This window comes from Phascolarctos cinereus, unplaced genomic scaffold, assembly GCF_003287225.1.
Source record: "Phascolarctos cinereus isolate Bilbo 61053 unplaced genomic scaffold, phaCin_HiC Scaffold_2;HRSCAF=192, whole genome shotgun sequence".
In the NCBI taxonomy this organism is placed as follows: domain Eukaryota; kingdom Metazoa; phylum Chordata; class Mammalia; order Diprotodontia; family Phascolarctidae; genus Phascolarctos; species Phascolarctos cinereus.
In genome coordinates this window covers 337,962,630-337,980,053 of record NW_027555625.1, presented here as the reverse complement: position 1 = coordinate 337,980,053, position 17,424 = coordinate 337,962,630, and the positions used below count along the sequence as shown (strand labels likewise).

Sequence of the window (17,424 nt, the reverse complement as noted above, 5' to 3'; positions counted from 1 at the left end):
ATTTAAAAAACCATATGCCCCCTCATATTATTTTCTATTTGAATCCAGTACAAGAACAATTTCTGAAGAGACTATATTTTTAGAAAACCACACTTTAGCATTTTATAAATTGACCTCCATCTTTGTGTAAATTAAAATAAAACTTTTTTCCAAAAAAGTTAAGTGATCAATACAAACCCTTTTAAATGCACCCGGAAGCAAGTAAACTATACCTAAGTTTAATTAACCTTTTCTGAAAATCAGTCTTATTTTGGTTTAGCAGTAATACTGTAGACTAAGATGTATTGCAGTGGTAATGTACATAGTAGCTACAAAACATTTTCATTTGTAATAAACCAGAATGTCAAGAGAAGAAAAAAATTGCTTAGAAATTATGTAATTAGCATTTTATAAAACTGTATTTGCATTATTTGCCCTCATAACTTTAACTGAAAACTATTTGCAAATTAATTCATGCTGCATAATACATATTTTTTTTTCACTAAAAAGAGTGAAGGGACAAAGCCATTGCAATATACTGGATTACAAAGATGTTGGTTTGTGTATATCTCTATGAGGTTAGGGCTTGCCTAGAAATTGACATTACCCGGAAAAGCCAATACTACCTGACTCAATATTGTAAATTTCGCAATAATTTAAAATTCAATTTTCCCTTAATGAGAAGAATTCAGGGTATACGCAAGACAATCATGAAAGTAAATGTAAGAAAATGTATACGGAATTGAAAGCTGCTATTACATACCAGGTTTAAAAACAATTCTCTTTAAAAAATATGAGATTAAAAACGTCTCACTGAGTATTTTTATATTTTTTCCAATCGATTGTAGAAAGCATTTAACATTATACCAACATTTAACAATAGATTAGTGGAGGTCGCCTTGCATTTCGCTCCAAATAAATGCCCTTCGAGGCTAAAGCAGCTCTGTTTGTATTTCTCTTCTTAGTCTCCAACAGAGACTCACTGGGGTTTTAGATCTCTGAACTTTGGACAGCTCAACTGCCTCCCTCACCTTTGTTTCTAGCTACCATCCGAGCAAACAATTTTGGGCCCCCCCCAAAGTCCATGTGGCTTCATTTTAAGACGTCAAATGTATTTATTTCTTCTACTAAAAAGAACTTTCTTTTAAACCGGGCAAGAGGGGAAGATGTCTCTTAAAATACTTGCTGCCTCAGTTTCGTGTTTTAAGGTACTGGCTCTTTTCTATGAGGAAAAAAGCTCCGAGTTTACATTGAAAGTGTGTAGCTTTTCATAAATGAAAAAATACACCCCCACCCCAGCCCCATTCAGGTGAATTTCTCCTCTGCCCCTCCTATTTACTTCTCCAAAACAGAGGCTTTTAATGCAAGTTTCTTAGCTATGACTAGACATGTGTTTTCTGCTGTGGAATCTGGAAGATGGATCATTCTGGAGTGGAAGAGGCTTCCCAAACCTGGAGAATACAGAAGCTGGTTATGTCACCAAGATCAAACTCAGAAGCCAAACCAATGGGTTCGATGGCTAGAGTTTTAAACATATTTAGCTATTTTGCACGTTACGTTGACTTAGGGTTAATCGGATTGCTGCCGAACTCACCTTTCCCCTTCCTTCGCCCCTTCCCATTTAAAAATATTTGTGAAAAGTTTAGAATTTCTGAAATTAGGAAATATTACATGGAAAACCCCTTAGAAAACCTTGCTTGGAAACGGACTGCACATTCAAGTATAGATCTCACCAGTGTAGATTGGGCTTTCCCCCTTGGGTTTTTAGCCACATATCTGCTTGCAAGATCATGTTCTGGATCAGCTATTTCACAGCAAGGAGACGATATAGAATTAGTTATTTTAAAATACAAATGCTCTAATAATAAAAGTGTTCAGGACTTTTTTTTTTTAAGAAACCAGAGTACATATCACACGTAGCCCAAATGGGAGTCTATCAGTTTGAGTCTATTGACACTGGAGATTTGCTACTCTTGAAGGTGATTCAGGTTGCTGGGGATGGCTTTAGAAAGTTCCCACTGCTCTTTCCTGCATGTGTACACGCCCAGCGCTTGTGAGCCTGCGTATTTCATTACTGCAGACTGAGCTGAAAAAAAAAAAAGTGGTACAGCCCAGTAACAACAGAGCAACCCATGCGACTCAGACCCAGCCCCGGAATACCAGTTCTCTCAACGTCCCCCTGCCGGTATTTTCCTCTTGGAGGCCTCCGATTTACTAGCTAAAATTGAAATGAACCGTGCTGCATTTCAAATATTTCTTCCTGATTTTTTCCTTTCTCCCTGGAATCAAACCTTACCACGCCTGACAAAAATTAACTGATAGGGAGGGTCTTTAAAAGTAGGTGGAAGGGAGAATGGGTCTGGTGGGTGTCCTTCAGAGAAAACCCTAACCTCAACGGCAGCATCTCTGGCAGGCCTTTTGGTTAAAGAACCTAGAAATTAATGGCTGGGGAAATAGAAGGAGGTAGAGTAATTTCATGTTGGGGAGCAAAAGGTAAATTTGAACATATTCAACAAACTTTCCAGATAAGATGACCTGATGTTAAGAAGCAGTCCTCAATTTAGTTCTGTGCCATACATTCCAGGAAGCTCTCAATAAATTGATGTCGATGAGGATTATGATCTCATTGTTAAGTGTCTAACTTTTTTTTTTTAACAGCTCCAGTCTGGGGCATAATCTCTGACTTCCCTCTGTTACATCCTTGAATTTGACTTTTTATTTTATATTCTGGGGAAGTCTAAAAGCAAGGTGAATTTTCATGTTACAGAGATATTGAACTATATCTTGAAGTGCTACTACATGCTCTTATTGTCTCTGAATTACTATGTCTGAATGCATAATTCTGTTTCTGCAGTAATTTTGTTGTTTCTGAAATAAACAATCTGGAAGATTTGATTAAATGTACCTTTCCCTTAATGTTTGAATAATTACTCCCTCTTTTCATGCACTGTTATGGACACCTCATCCATCCATAATTAGGCTACCCATTTGAGATATGTGGAGGACTTCAACGGCTAAAAAAAAGAAAAGAAAAACAAAGTGAGTGTTACATTTCTAATCGAGTTCCAAGAAGTTATTTTCAGTCCTTAAAAAAAAAAGTGCTGGATCTGTGAATCTGAGTTGCTCTGTCTGATGTCCCAACAGATTTAAAGCACCAATCATTAAACGGAAGCCCCAGTATACACCACGAGATAAACTTCTGTAACCACAGTGAAAGCAGTCTTTGTGAATTCAGGTAGCCCTATCTGTGTTCCCCAGTCTCATCTTTAAAGCTGAGATCAGCTCCTACTGGACACTTCGGAACCCTAAAGGCGTTTGCGGCACGGGCCAGTAAACTCATCCTCCCCTCCCTTACACAATTTCTTGCTGGCCACCACCATTCCCTCTGTTTCCCTGCGTAGCCCCCACCTTCTCCTTTCCCGTTCAATTGTTCTCCCACCCTCCCAATTAATGCGGGACATATGTTATCCACAGGCATCAGGGCAGTTGGAGAGGCTCAGCCAGCCCGACTTGTTGCTCAATTGCATCGCCTCATCAAAAGCTGCCTGGCTTTCTTCAGCCTTATGGGCCGCGATGTGAACAACAATGCCCTGTCCCTCTCACTTCAAAAGCGGCGATCAGGGGAAAGGCTATCCCAGAGAATTTTTTTCTCCTTAGCTTTTCATTCCGGGTTTACATCCCCCCCCCCAACTCCTTGTCCTGGGGGGGGGGAAGAGAAGGAAAAAGGAAAAAAAAAGTAGCAGCCACTACAGGGCTCGGGGAAGCCTAATGCCCTTTGATGGGGATTGAATTCATTATCTCCAATAAACCAATTGTGCTTGGCCAACGAAAAGAGCAAAGTAATACTCCCTAGCCCCGGCCTGAGAGGGAGAGGGAGAGTGCAGGAGGCCTGCACACAGGGGGTGATGATGGGAGTTTCTTAAAGACAGCTTGGGGAGGATGAAGTGCACACCTCCCCCACCTCTGAGGACGGACCAGGAAGCTCTATCCAGCACCTTAACACCGCACCAGGAGCATGGGTGTGTCTCTGGCCAGTCCGAGGAGGCGGCCTCTCTTACTCTCTTCCCCAAGCTTGTTGAGCTGGTCAGGCTTTTGCTCCTAACTAAATGGAAGAGGAGACCAAGAAGGAAAGCTTTAATTTATGCATTATTTTTATTTCATATATTTGCCCCCAAGCCCACCCCCATTTCCTCTCTCTTTTGCAGACTGTGCAACCAAGCAAGGCAAGCAGGGTGTTTACTCTTCCTCCTTGTCTCCAACTGCTGAACGGTTCCCACGTCTCTGGGTTCCAGCCTCTAAGAGGGCGCTAGTGACAAATCCTGTCCTCTCTGGGTGCCTGCAACCGATCCCCCGGACCCTACCCCCAGGGCTACAGCTGAACTATCTTCTTTGCCACTTGACCTGGCATTATTAACACCTATAAACAAGCCCTAAAACATCCTCCCTCCAAGCATTCCAGCCTTCTACTCTCTTCCCTCACTCTGAACCTCTCCCAACTACAGTTAACCACCTCTCTCTCCCTCACAGTTCAAAGCAAGAGAGCTATCTCCTACTGAACTAATCACAACATCAAATACCGGAGTCCAACTCTATTAGTTCTATGGTACTGTTAGCCCCTTGCCCCTCCCAAAGTTCTGCTTTCCGTTTTGATCTCTCAAATTATGGGTAAGGTGAATGAAAAGAATTGGCTAAGTCGAATTTGACAAAAATGCTCCCATCTCAGAAAATTTGCCTCTTCCCCCCTACCCGACCACAGAACCTTTTGATTCTGGAACAGAAATGAAAAATTAGAGCGTTAGCCAACATGTACTTGAATCTTGTATCCCCCCACTCTCAGTTTTGGTCAAAAAAGGATCCTTCACTATGCCTCTCTAGAGCACTTTATTAAATACTCATTTTATGCTCCACTCCTACAACACCATTTTCTTCTTAACCAATACTTGGATCAAAAAGCAAACAAATCTTCTATCTAGCAGCTTTTTATCTAACATCCTTTCATAGAGAATTATCAGAGAAACAAAGTTAGAAACAAAAAGAATGACTCTTTACTTACACTACTTTTAATACTCTTTTAATACTTATGGAATGGTATTTGAAATGTAACGTTATGGACTACACATTTCTCATAGATTGGTATTAGCCTTTCTAACCTTAAATAGACATATTCATCTTCTTCAGAGAAAGGCCTAACAGTTCGTAAAAATGCAAAGGGATATGTTGAGTAGGTTTTACCAAAGCAAAAATAAATAAATAAGTTAGTGATCTGATTTTGTCTAAACCAACAGGAGCTTTTCAAACTCACGGTTTTTTAGCTATGCTCATCAGGCCATGTGGGGTGCTTAATTCTCTTCAGTATTAAAGGGAATTACTTTAGCAAATTCTTTCCATTGAAATGAAATGGATACACTTCAGTTTTTAGGCTTAGGCATTTGTGAAAAGAAAAAAAATCTTTCACTGTAGTAGGTAAGATCAAAGGGAATGATCAAACTTTTTTTTCCTGTATATAGGTGAATACAATTTATGATTTGAAATTCCTATATCAAAATTTATTCAATGATTCTTATTTTTAAATTTTCCCTTTGAAGGATATTTTTAAAAATATTTTACTAGAAATGCCCTCAGCCTTTCATAAACATCTTTGTAGGATGGAAAAAATGTTCTTTATACTAGTCATAAAACCCCAGGTCCTTTTGGAATGCATAGAATACATTACTCCCCCTCCCTTTTTCATCCTTCTTCCCCCCCCCTTTCTTTTTTCTTGTTGAACAGTAGAGGTGGATAGATCCTGGTGTCCCAAATCAAGTCCATTTTGTAGACACCTCTGCTTTGATTAAATCAATTGACTGCACCAAATCGATTTTTAATTTCTGCCCAAATTGTGGTACAAGTTCACAAGTTTTCCACCTATGGTAGGTTGCTATGCATCCGTTGCATATATTATTTCATACTTAGAGATACTTGGGAAAGTTGGCAATAAATATTCAATGGCATAAAGACAAAAGCTATCCACATGACTTACCTGTGTAGATTATCTACACAAGTGTAATTAGATTCCAGCATCACATCTACGATGAAAAGATGTCAGCCTAATATATTTATCTATCTGGCTAATGACTTAAACACTTACATGGTACTAATTCTCTCATAAACACAATTCCTTTTGCAATGTCATGAATACTTGGGGAAGAAAAAACCCACTATTGTAAGTATTAGGGATTTCCTGAGTTTCAATATGTAGGTTTTGAAAATTCATTAAATTGCCATTTATCCACCAGACTGTATAGGGTATTTTGAGGATATGCTCTTTTATCCCATAAGTAATTTGTATTGTGCAATAGCAGAAATACAAAATTTTGCCTTCAGGTGAGGAATTTACCTCAGGATGGATAAATTCCCAATAAATAAAAATCATATTTTCCTATAGATGTCTCTCTATATAAAATGGCCAAAAAAATTAAAAGAAAGAGAAAATATTAAACACTTGAGAAGAATTGAGGAATCAGTGTCTTTTAAAATTTCTACCCCAAAGCAAAGCATATTTAAATGTCATTAAGGTTCACTGAATAATAGAACCATAGAAAATAGAGATGGAATGTCTTCTAGTCCATCCACCTGCAGGATTAGTGCAGGATTATTCTCCACAGAATATTTTCTAGCCTTGTCCAGTCTAGATTTAAATGTCAAGAGCAGCAGGATTTTCACCTCTTCAGAGGGGAGACTAATAGATCTATGTTATATAGCCCTACCTATTTCTCTATCATCTATCCCCATACTAAAAGACAATTTATGCTTACAATAAAATAGAATTTACTGAATGAATATTTTCCTTAATATTAAACCTAATAATTTCTTTCATTTTGAGTATGCTCTGAAACCATTTGTCACATGTGTTTATCTACTTTAGACATCTAAATTCATGATTCTTTTATTTTTCACCTATAGTCAATTAAAAATACATTTTCATTTAATTGATTTATTTTATTATAGTGCCCTATGACAAAATGACCAAATTCAGAAATTTATTCACAGATCTCCTATTAATGGAATACCTGTGTGGGAGCAGTGGGAGAGGGAAGAAAGGGAAAAGGGGAAATAGAATATGAGGCAAGAGTGAGGTGATTACAAAGTTGAGTAGAGTTTTTTAAAACATCAACTATAGATTTTCTCTAGGGTCGTAAGAATCAGACACAAGATTTATTCCACAAGCATGAAGCTTTTTTGACGCTTAAAAGTATTTCGAAGAAATTTTATGCAACCATAAAAATTTGTCTTTGTAGCTGCTTATAAGAAATATTTTTGTGTGTTAACATAAAAGAAAAAAGATGCATTGCCATTCTATTGGGCATATTATAGTGCATTTATTACAAACATGACAGATAACAAGGATGGTAGGTTTTCATGTACTATTGTATAAAAATATTTAAGGAGTGATCTATATTGTATTATAGTTGTAGACTTGCATTACAGTTATTTAAGCAAATCTTACTTTAAGCCCCCAAAATGACCTAACATTGCTGATAAGGTAGAAAGAATTTTTAAAATATTTAAAAGGAGACAACTGTTTGGTATCCTTATTTATAAGAAAATTGAAACAAGAAATTTACACTAAGGTTTAAAACCAAGGTTGGAACTAAAATTGAGTTTCCAGGCTTCCAGGCCTTTATTTTAACTGCTAAGTCATGATGTGTGACTTTTAGTAAACCGAAGACATACAGGACTATGCCATTCTATAGGTTAAGCTCACCAGACCTTTTTATCTGTTAAGTTACAGTCTCTGTCCTGAATCAGACAAAAAGGAAAACAAACACTTATTTAATGTGATCAACAATCCATACTTTGGCTATGGGTATCATAGGAAACATCAACAGATTTGATCTGTCAGGGGCACCGGATTGTGTCTTCATTAGAAATAGCAGAAGCCGATGAGATACAATTACCTTGGGGGGGGGGAAATCCTATTACTTAAATTATCTTTATCTACTAAAATAGAAAAACAAAAAAACAAAAAAGCCCTGAAGGACAAAAAACTGGAATTGTTACATATTGAGACTTTCTTAAAGACATTTTTATTTCTTTGAAATAGTAATACAATTGGCAGACTTTTTATGTCTATGATTTCATATAATGTAAAGTTGCATAGGTGCTTGTTTTCCCATAAGTGCCATATCTGGGTCCCTTTCAAATGGAAAGGGCAATCAAGTCTATACTTGATTCAGATGATATGTGAGGTGACACTAAGTTTTATTTGTGTACAAGTATTAGAATAATAGCATTTGAACTTAGATAGGGATGTTAGAAATCATCCTACCTCCTACATTATACAAAAGCAAAATCAGTATGACACTTGCCAAGTGACTCGATCAAGGTCATACAAATATTGAGTGACAGAACTGGCTTTTAAACCAAGGTCATCTGACACCAAACCCAGTGATATTTCTATCACACACACCCACACCCCCCCCCCACAGAAAACAAAACGCCTTTGTAAATGCTGCATCTCAAAATTCCCCTAAGAAGGATGTCTATTTCTCAAGTAACCTTAACTATATATTTTAAACTAACTTTAGATTCATTTAAAATTCTTACTGCAAAATTATTTCTGCTCATGGAAGAAACAGTGTTTTCAAAGCAAAATATTAAACACAAGAGTTCTTCATTCCTCACAGCAGTTTAGAGCTTCTTTAAGTGATATATCATTCCTTTCTGTATCTGCATTTGTTTCAGCAGCAAGACGACTAGAAGGGAGGGCAGAATGCTCAGTCAGGAAACCTAAAAAGAGGGAGAAGACAGTGATGTACTTTAGGACTACACTCAAGATCTCTGGTGTGAAAATGTTTTAGGATGAAGGGGAGGGACAAGGCAAAATGGAAACCACATTAACACAAAATAGGAAATTTATTTCAGAATTCAGAAGAATAAATCTGTTTACAAGAAGAAAGATTTTGCCAGGGAGAAACTGGGGGAAATAACTTAAAATCATTGAATAGGAGAATGAAGAAAGGAATGGAAAGAGGAAAAACTACAACAGCAGAAGCAGCAGCAGGTGTTGGATAATGTGTAGACACATGGACAGAGGGATTGAAGGATTGAGAGATGGGGCACAGTCAAATTAGTGGCTGGAGAGATCTAGTCAGAATGTACTGAGGAAAGACAAGGAGTGAAAAGATTTGGTGTCGTCATAGCAACGGACTCAGCCCTGCTCCCCCTGAAGCCCATTCATCTCTGAGCTGCCGGAACACGTTTTTAATTAAAGCGTATAAAAAGTTGTTTTGTAAGGACTTCTCATCCGATTGGTTTCAAAATGGTTAATCAGGCTTCATCTCCTTTTGATGCTCAGAAGAGCATGGGATGCAGCATGTACAGAAACTGCTGCTATGGCTGTGGGAGTTATCTCTCAATCACACCTAATACCAGGAGAGGGAATGCATCTAGTTAGTTAGTTATACATAAACACTAGGGTTAAAACTAAGGTGGGGGTTGGGGAGTAGATTTTGTAGATTCCCTGGCTTTGACAGAATTCATTCCTTAACTTATCCGGCTAGGAGTATTTGCTATAACTGGCTCACAAATTTAACTTTAGAAGCATCAAGATTTTTCCTTGGAAGATATTACACCAAAACTTAAGAACTAAGGCTCCAATTATTTTGGTCAAATACTACTCAACTTAAGTATGCTTATTGTAAGAAAAGATTTGCTGCGCTATTGCTATAGAGACTAACCAATAACTTACATAATTTTGTTTGGGAAGATGAATGGATTCTCATCTCCAAATCCTCCACAATTTCATCATATGTATACGCACTTCTATATGTACACACATACATATCTACACATATATGTATATATGCATACATATCACTAGAATTTTGTCCCTTAAAAGGAAGGACACACTTCTAACAAGAGGCATCCTGAACTTTTTCCACTCTCTTTGAATCTTCCCTCTCAGTCTGGGAAAATAGCGTCAATCTCAATTGCACCTAGAGAATTGAGACCATCATTTGCCAGCTTTCTTATTGTATCTCTGTGTCTATACCTATCTTCTTTTCCTTTCAGAGGAATCAATAATCCAGGGAGGGAGTGGGAAGAAGAAGACTTCAGAGAGAAACCACTGCTAGGCAGGCTACTCCTTAGGGAGAAAGGAGGGTAGTGTAGGGAGTGGAGAGAAGGGAGTAGGCCAGGTTAGGAAAGGCCTCATCCCCAGATGAGTTTGGGAAGGCCTTGAGGGAAGGGAAGGAAAGGAATCTAAGAGGAAAAAGAACAAAGGAGGAAGGGAACAAGAATTTATTAAAGCAATCCTGAGATGGGTGCTACTATGATTCTCATTTTATAGGTGAGGGAACTAAGGCAGTTAGAAGTTAAGTCCAGGGTCACATAGCTAATTAAGCTAGTAAAGTGTCTGAGGCTGGATTTGAACTCAGATCTTCCTGACTCCAAGCTTAGCTAACCCTCTCTTGAGATTCCACCTATATTGCTTGTGGCCTTCATATTCACTGTACTACAGGAGATTTTCATGAAATCTGTGGTCAAATGCTGTCTCCAGCTTGTGACCCTACAGTACAGTTATGGAGTATCAACTTCCTAGACTCTAGGAGGATATGGGGGTAAGATTAATGAGGGGGAGGACACAATCATCTTCCTCAGCCCTGGGATATGTAGCAGAGAGCCAGCTGGCCCTGGGAAAGGGGCAGAAGGGTAACAAGTTAGGGCTTAGGGAAAGGAGAAAGGGTGGTTGCACTGTGAATGTGGGTCAGAGGGCCATTGGAAAAGGAAGTGTGCCCTCTAACTTTCAGTGCACGAGTGAAAACCTCAATTGTACCTGTCCTAGCCACTTATCACTTTGTGTTCTTTTTTCCAATTTCAGTGGAAAAATGCCTTCCATGTCTTGCCTCCAAGACTAATTTTACTTGTGGACTTCTTCCTATCATCCTCTGTTTCAACTTTATTGCCTATTTTTCTGGTATTTTCAATCTCTGTCTTTCTTGTAGTTCTTTTCCTTCTACCTTCAAATACAATCACTTTGTCTTAAAACACATACACACGCACACACTTTGTGAATAAATTCTATTGCTCTTTCTAATTATTTCTCTTCTTATTGTTAAACTCAAATGAAAAATCTAGAGATCAGAACCTGAGAGGCAGAGGCAGCAGAAGATATGTGTTTCTGAGGATTCAGAGATTAGGAATGAGTGTTGTGTCTTCTGAACGTGCTTCATCCCCTGACATCTTTGGATAAGTCTATGAGTCTATGAATCTAGCCCCAAGGGACCCAGTCACCACCTTAATCATCTGTCTTGGTGTTGTATTTCTTAGTTCCTAGGTTTTTAACTGGAAGATAACTTATAAGTCAACTAGTCTAATCCAATTATTTTATAAATAAGGAAACTGAGGCTTAAACGATGTTGCTAACTGTTTAGATATCTTCACTTGGATCAGCATCTCAAATTCAACCTGTTTGAAACTGAACTTATCATATAATAAAGAGGAGGATGGACTTTCATTGATAAAGGGAGCTTCCAGATAAGGAAACTCTCCAACTTATTGTCTTACAGCTAAGATTTTTTTTTTTGAGGCAACTGGGGTTAAGTGATTTGCCCAAGGTCACATCACTAGTAAGAGGCTGGATTTGAACTCAAGTCCTCCTGATTCCAGGGCCAGAGCTAATATTCTTAACCAGAAAGTCCATGGAAAGATTTCAAGGGTTCTGTGAATTTGAATGGGAGACAAACTTACACCGTATTTTCACTAATCTCCATTGGAATATGGGATTTCCTTCAATTATTAATATGTCCGTAGACTTTATTCTGAGAAGAGTTCTATAATTTTTACAACACTGCCAAAAGGGTCTATGACACAAACATAGGTTAAAGATCCATGTGACAGATGCCTTGAGCACTAAAAAATTAATTGACTCCCACAGTTAAACAGATGATATTTGTCAGACTTGGGCCCAGATCTTCCTGATTGTAAGCCCAGCTATCTGGCACTATGCCATGCTGCCTCTCAATTAGCCAATTTTATTTCACCCCAAAACTCCTTCCTCTTTCAAACTTACATAATTTTTCAGAAAACATACTTCTTGTCACTATCTTCACAACTTCAGAGGTGTCCTTGACTCTTTAATTTCTTTGACCCCCACATATCCAATCACATCACTGCATTTCTCAAATCCATTTACTTTTCTTCACTCATATTGTCACAAACCCAGTCTAGGTCTCCATTATTTCTTACCTTAATTGTTGGGGAGAAAACCCCTCCTAATTAGCCATCCAATATCTAGTTTCTCTCTACTTCAGTTCATGGCCTACATGCTGCCAAATTAACATTCCTACAAGTTTGACCAGTGTCATGCTCATGGGCTCCCTGTTGCCTTGAAGACAAAATACAAATGCCTCAAACTAAAATTTTAGGTCACTCACTTCCTGTTTTTCTGTCTATCTTTCCAGATTATTTCCTATTATTCTGTTCTATTCTATTCCTATTATACATGCCATTTCCTTCTCTATGCCTTTGCAAAATTTCCCCAATGCCTAGAATTCACTGCTTTTTCACCTCCACTTTTTGAGTCTGTAGCTTCTTTCAGGATTTGGCTCAGGAGTAACATCTTATAGGAAGCTTTTCCTGTTCACCATTTCTATATAATTATCATCCAGTAGAATGTAAGTCCTTTGGGGAAAGAATAGTTTCATTTTTCTCTTTCTATTCCCAGCACCTAGCACAATCTCTTGCATATAGCAGTTATTTATGAATTGATTTGATTTATGTCCATTATTTTCACTCTTTATCAACAATCTTTCCTTAATCCCTTGCAATATTCTCTTCTTATTGAAGTCAAAAGGGAACTTTTCATCACCTCACAGAATCACTGATTTTGAGAATTGTCAGGAACCTTGGTGATCATCTAGTTCAACCTATAAATGAAAAAAACTCTCATTATAACATGACAGACAAATGGTCCTCTAAACCACTTTTGAAAGACCTCTAAGAGAAAAAATCCACTAGTTCTGATGCAACCTATTCCATTTTGGGATAGCTCTAATCGTTAGGAAGGTTTTCTGACACTAAGCCTACTTGTCTCTCTTTGTATCATATCTTTGATATTCGATTCTGCATTCTGGGACCAAACAGAATACAGACAGGGATAGGGACTTATCAATACCCTTCCTAAAATGTGCACGCAAAATTGAAAACAATACTCTAATGTACAGTGTATCCCAGTATAACATGGTGGTACAATCACTACCTTATTCCTGGAACTTCTGCCTTTTTCAAAGTAGCCCAACATAGCACTAAACTTTTTTAGCTGCCACATCACATTGCTGACTCACAGTGAAATTGTTATCAACCAAGATCCCCAGAAACTCTTGAGACAAACTATTGTCTAATCATGCCTCCACCATTTTGTATTTGTGAAATAGATAGTGGGTTGTTTTTTTTTTTTTGCCCCGTTGTAAGGATTATATTTATCCCTATTGGATTTCAGATTTAACCCAATGTTCAAGTCTGTCAAGATTTTTTTTTTTTGATTCACACCCCTGTAGTTTTTGCTTTCTAGGTTTCTCTTGCCTTTTATTTTTGTGTTTAAAGATTCTACTTAGCTCTGATCTTTTCATCAGGAATTCTTCAAAGTTCTCTATTCTATTAAAGATAATTTTTTCTGTAGTAGGATTATGTTCAGTTTCATGCTATAAATTCTTTGTTCTAAACATTTTTCTTTTGCCTTTTGTAATATCATATTGAAAGATTTCTTTTTATTCTTACTCTTGTGTGATTCTGACTTGGTTCCTTGGTACTTGAATTCTTTCTTTCAGGCTTCTTGCAGTGTTTTTTCTTTCTTCTGGAAATTGAATTTTGTCTCATACTACTGATGGTTTTCAATTTAGGATTTCTTTCAGGAGATAGTAGATTCTTTCTATTTTCACTTCATACTCTGCATTCATTTTTCACATATGCAGATTTTTTTTGTTTAGTCATGGCTTTCAAGAAGTCTAGAAATTTTCCAATTTTATCTCCTCAACCTCTTTTCTTTAGGTCAGTTATTTTTAATAGTCTATTCCTTGCATCTTTTTTCTAATTAATGACTGGATAATTAGAACATTGCCCTGCTTACCTGTGTCCTCTTTTGAAACTCCTTATACTATTATCCAATGGATAATTGGGGGCAGGGGGGAGATGTGAGGAATCTACTCTCAGAAACAACTGACCTAAACCCCCCCAACAGTTTGAGGAGATATAATTGAAAAATCTTCTAATATAATTTCATAGAATCATTGAATTCTATTCAACTTTCCGAATTGAATTCTGAATTGAATTCTGCTGTATTCTGTTTTTCATGAAGCTCATTACTTGGATCTTGTTTTCCATTTCTCTTCTGAGCTGTTTAATCTCCTTCAAATTTTTTCTTCAACAGTTCTAATTTCATTTAAAAAAATAAATCTCATGCGATTTCTTTTATCTATTCTTCTAATCCTTGTAGCCAAGTCATTCTTTATTTTTGTCCTCAAGATTTACTTACACTTATTGTAAATTCATTCTTTTCTGTTTCCTCATGTCTCCCGAATAATTTCTTAAATTCTGACTTTGTGTCAGATTTGAGCTCTCTTTCCTTCTGCAGCCTTTTACAGGATGGGCCTACTTTGTCCTCCATTCAGTTCGAATGCACTGCTATGACTCTGCAATAGTTCTGGGTGGAGTGGTTGGGACCAAGTTCTACCCCCTGCCAAGGTCTCTGGCTTCAGTCTACATCTCCAGGTAGCACAACATTGGTGTTGGCCACGGCCCTGTGTCTGTCTTCTTCAGCAACTAGAAATTTATGAAATGTTCTATGAAAAATTTTGCTAAGATCTAGGTAAATTATATTTAAAATATTAATGACAATGGTTCAGTTAACACATCAGTCAGTCCTTTCACATCCCAGGGATGTAGTTAAGTTGGGCCAGATGACTTGAATATATGAAGGACAACCAATTGCTCTTTTATATTCACTCTACTTTTATTTTTGGTATCAATTCTCTGTTAGCCATTTTGGTTTTGTCATTAAAAAAATCTACTTGAGAGAGAAAACAGAAGCAAAAAAAAAAGAATTAAACAGAACTGTTTTCTGTCTGTTGTCAGTAATCATCATCCTATCCACCCCAAGCAAAGGTCTTATCTATCTTTAATTCTTAGTTTTATTTAAATACAGCATTTTTTTAAAAAAAAAGACCAATCTCTTTTTTCTATCCATATCTAGCTAAATTTGGCTCATTCTGTTTTAGCATTCCTCACTCTTTTTATATTTTATTTATTAATTTTTTGAAATTCTGAACTTAGGAAGTATCAAATAAGATGAGTATTTCCATATACAAAATAGAATAGAAAAAAAAATTATACATGTAGATGTGAATGTGTACTAAAAAAGCTTGTTTTTTTTTTCTTTTTGAGCATATGTAAGAGCTCTTCTGGTAAGGCTGGATCAGTTGCCTTCAAGGAGGCCTAAGTTGATGAAGATTATGGGAGTTCTATTTTCCAAGCTTGAGCATGAGGATTTTTATCTTAGGATCAGAAATGAAGGGTGCGTTTTCCAGAACATTGAGCACAGGAGAAGTTTTTAAAATTTCTCTGGAGAGAGTCAGGGGAGGAGTCAGAGAGAGAATCCTTAGAGAATGGCAGCAGAAGATGCTGACTCTTCCCTGGAGATTTAGAAGCCTCAGAGGAGCTAGAATCTTTTTCTTTTCCTGACTTGTAGTTTGGCTTAGTAAAAGTAGAGTGACCGAATTCTGGCTCTTTGAAGAAACTGCTAGGACAATGGTGAATCTGCTCCATTCTCTACTTCTCCCTTTGTTCTATTATCCCAAAGGCAAGGTTGATTGCTAAAGATTTCTTCGCTATTTAAACATTTTGCCGACTGGTTCTTTACTCAAAGTAAAGATAATTAATTATAAAGGCTTTCTCAGTTTGTATTCTTGTTCTAGAGACTGAGATAGGGAAGGAAAACTTGTGCATGTTTAAGGACCTACTATTCTAATGGCTGAGAGATTATGATGTCAGTTTAGTGATCAATTGATTGACTAGGGGCTTGAATCATTTTATGAATATCATTTGAAATTCGTATTTAATGTTTTTTTTTAAAACTTTGAGAAAAATGAAGCCATTTGGAACTAGGACCTTCTACCTATCCCTAAGCTAAAATCCTCTTGAGCTAATATTGTTATTTCCAAGCAGATTAGCCACTTTGTGGTTTTTCTCCACCCATAAGAGAGAAGGGGAGAGGAGTAGAGATAGCAAAAGTGGGTCATGCCCTGAGCCAGCTACAATGACCCCTTCTGAACAACATATATACCAAATTCAACATGATGTTTTCAAGACTGCCCTGCCTGCCTGCCTGTGTTTCTAACAGTTGTTTTTTTAATGCTTCAATGACCCTCTTTTCTAATTCTTCTTCTTAAAAAAAAAGATAATCATATCATTAACCTTCCTCGTCCTTCACAGCAATCCCCACCCCACATCAAAAAACATATGCATAGTCAAACAAACAAATCTTCACATTAAACTTGTCTAGAAATGTAGGTCTCATTCTTCACTTTGAGTTGATCTGTCATCATTCTCTGGGTCATGCTTACTTCACTCTATATCAATTCATACAAATATCCCCAAGTTTGTCTGAAACGGCTTTTTCTTCATCACTCACAGCATAACAATATTCTATTATCTTTATATACCATAATTTGTTGTCATTTCCCCATTTGATGGTCACTGCCTTTTCAGTTCTTTGCCACCAGAGTGATTTCAATGAATATTATTGTACAAGTGGGTCTTTTTCCTCTTTTAAAAAAAATCCCTTTAGGTGTATCTAATAATAGTATTGATGAGTTAGTGAGTATGCATAGTTTTGCGACTTTTGGGGCAGTGTTCAAAATTGCTTTCCATAATGGCTGGACCAATTCTCAGCTCTGGCAATATTGTATTAGTGTGCTTGTTTTCCCAGCATTTTCATCTTCCTTTTTTTTTTTTTGCCTTTATTTCTCTAATTGTTAAAAATTATTAAAAATTGGAGAACCTTATATGCCTATTGATAGCTTGTATTTCTTACTTTGAGAACTGTCTATGTATTTTGACCACTTACATTTTAGGTAATAGCTCTCATTCTTATAATTTTGAATGAGTTCCTTATATATCTTGGCTATCAGACATTTATTAGTTAAAACTGGCATCAAGGGTTTTTTTTTAACTCCACAGTTAACTATTTGCCTTCTAATCTTAATTCATTGTTATTTGTACTTAAATTTTGTGTAATCAAAATTGTCCATTTCATCTCCTGTGATTCTGTCTCTTACTTGGTTATGAACTCCCAGAGTGAAGCTTGCTGCATCCTCAGGATTCCAGTGTACCTCTGAGTGACAATGGAATTAATTTTTCTAATGATGTCAGCCTGAGTCTCTATTCTGGTGTACTCACCTAACCGCTAGT

At 37.1% G+C, this 17,424-nt stretch overlaps 1 long non-coding RNA gene across 1 annotated transcript in view; it reads right to left on the bottom strand.

The window, feature by feature from the left end:
* Nucleotides 1-7,106: 7,106 nt before the first annotated feature.
* The window catches only part of LOC110211684 (uncharacterized), a 31,797-nt gene continuing 21,479 nt past the window's right edge, over nt 7,107-17,424 (bottom strand). The window contains exons 3-4 of the long non-coding RNA XR_002325469.1: nt 12,830-12,887; nt 7,107-8,748 (exon numbers count right to left, since the gene is read on the bottom strand). This is a non-coding gene — a long non-coding RNA (uncharacterized LOC110211684). The remainder of the gene's footprint in view (nt 8,749-12,829; nt 12,888-17,424) is intronic.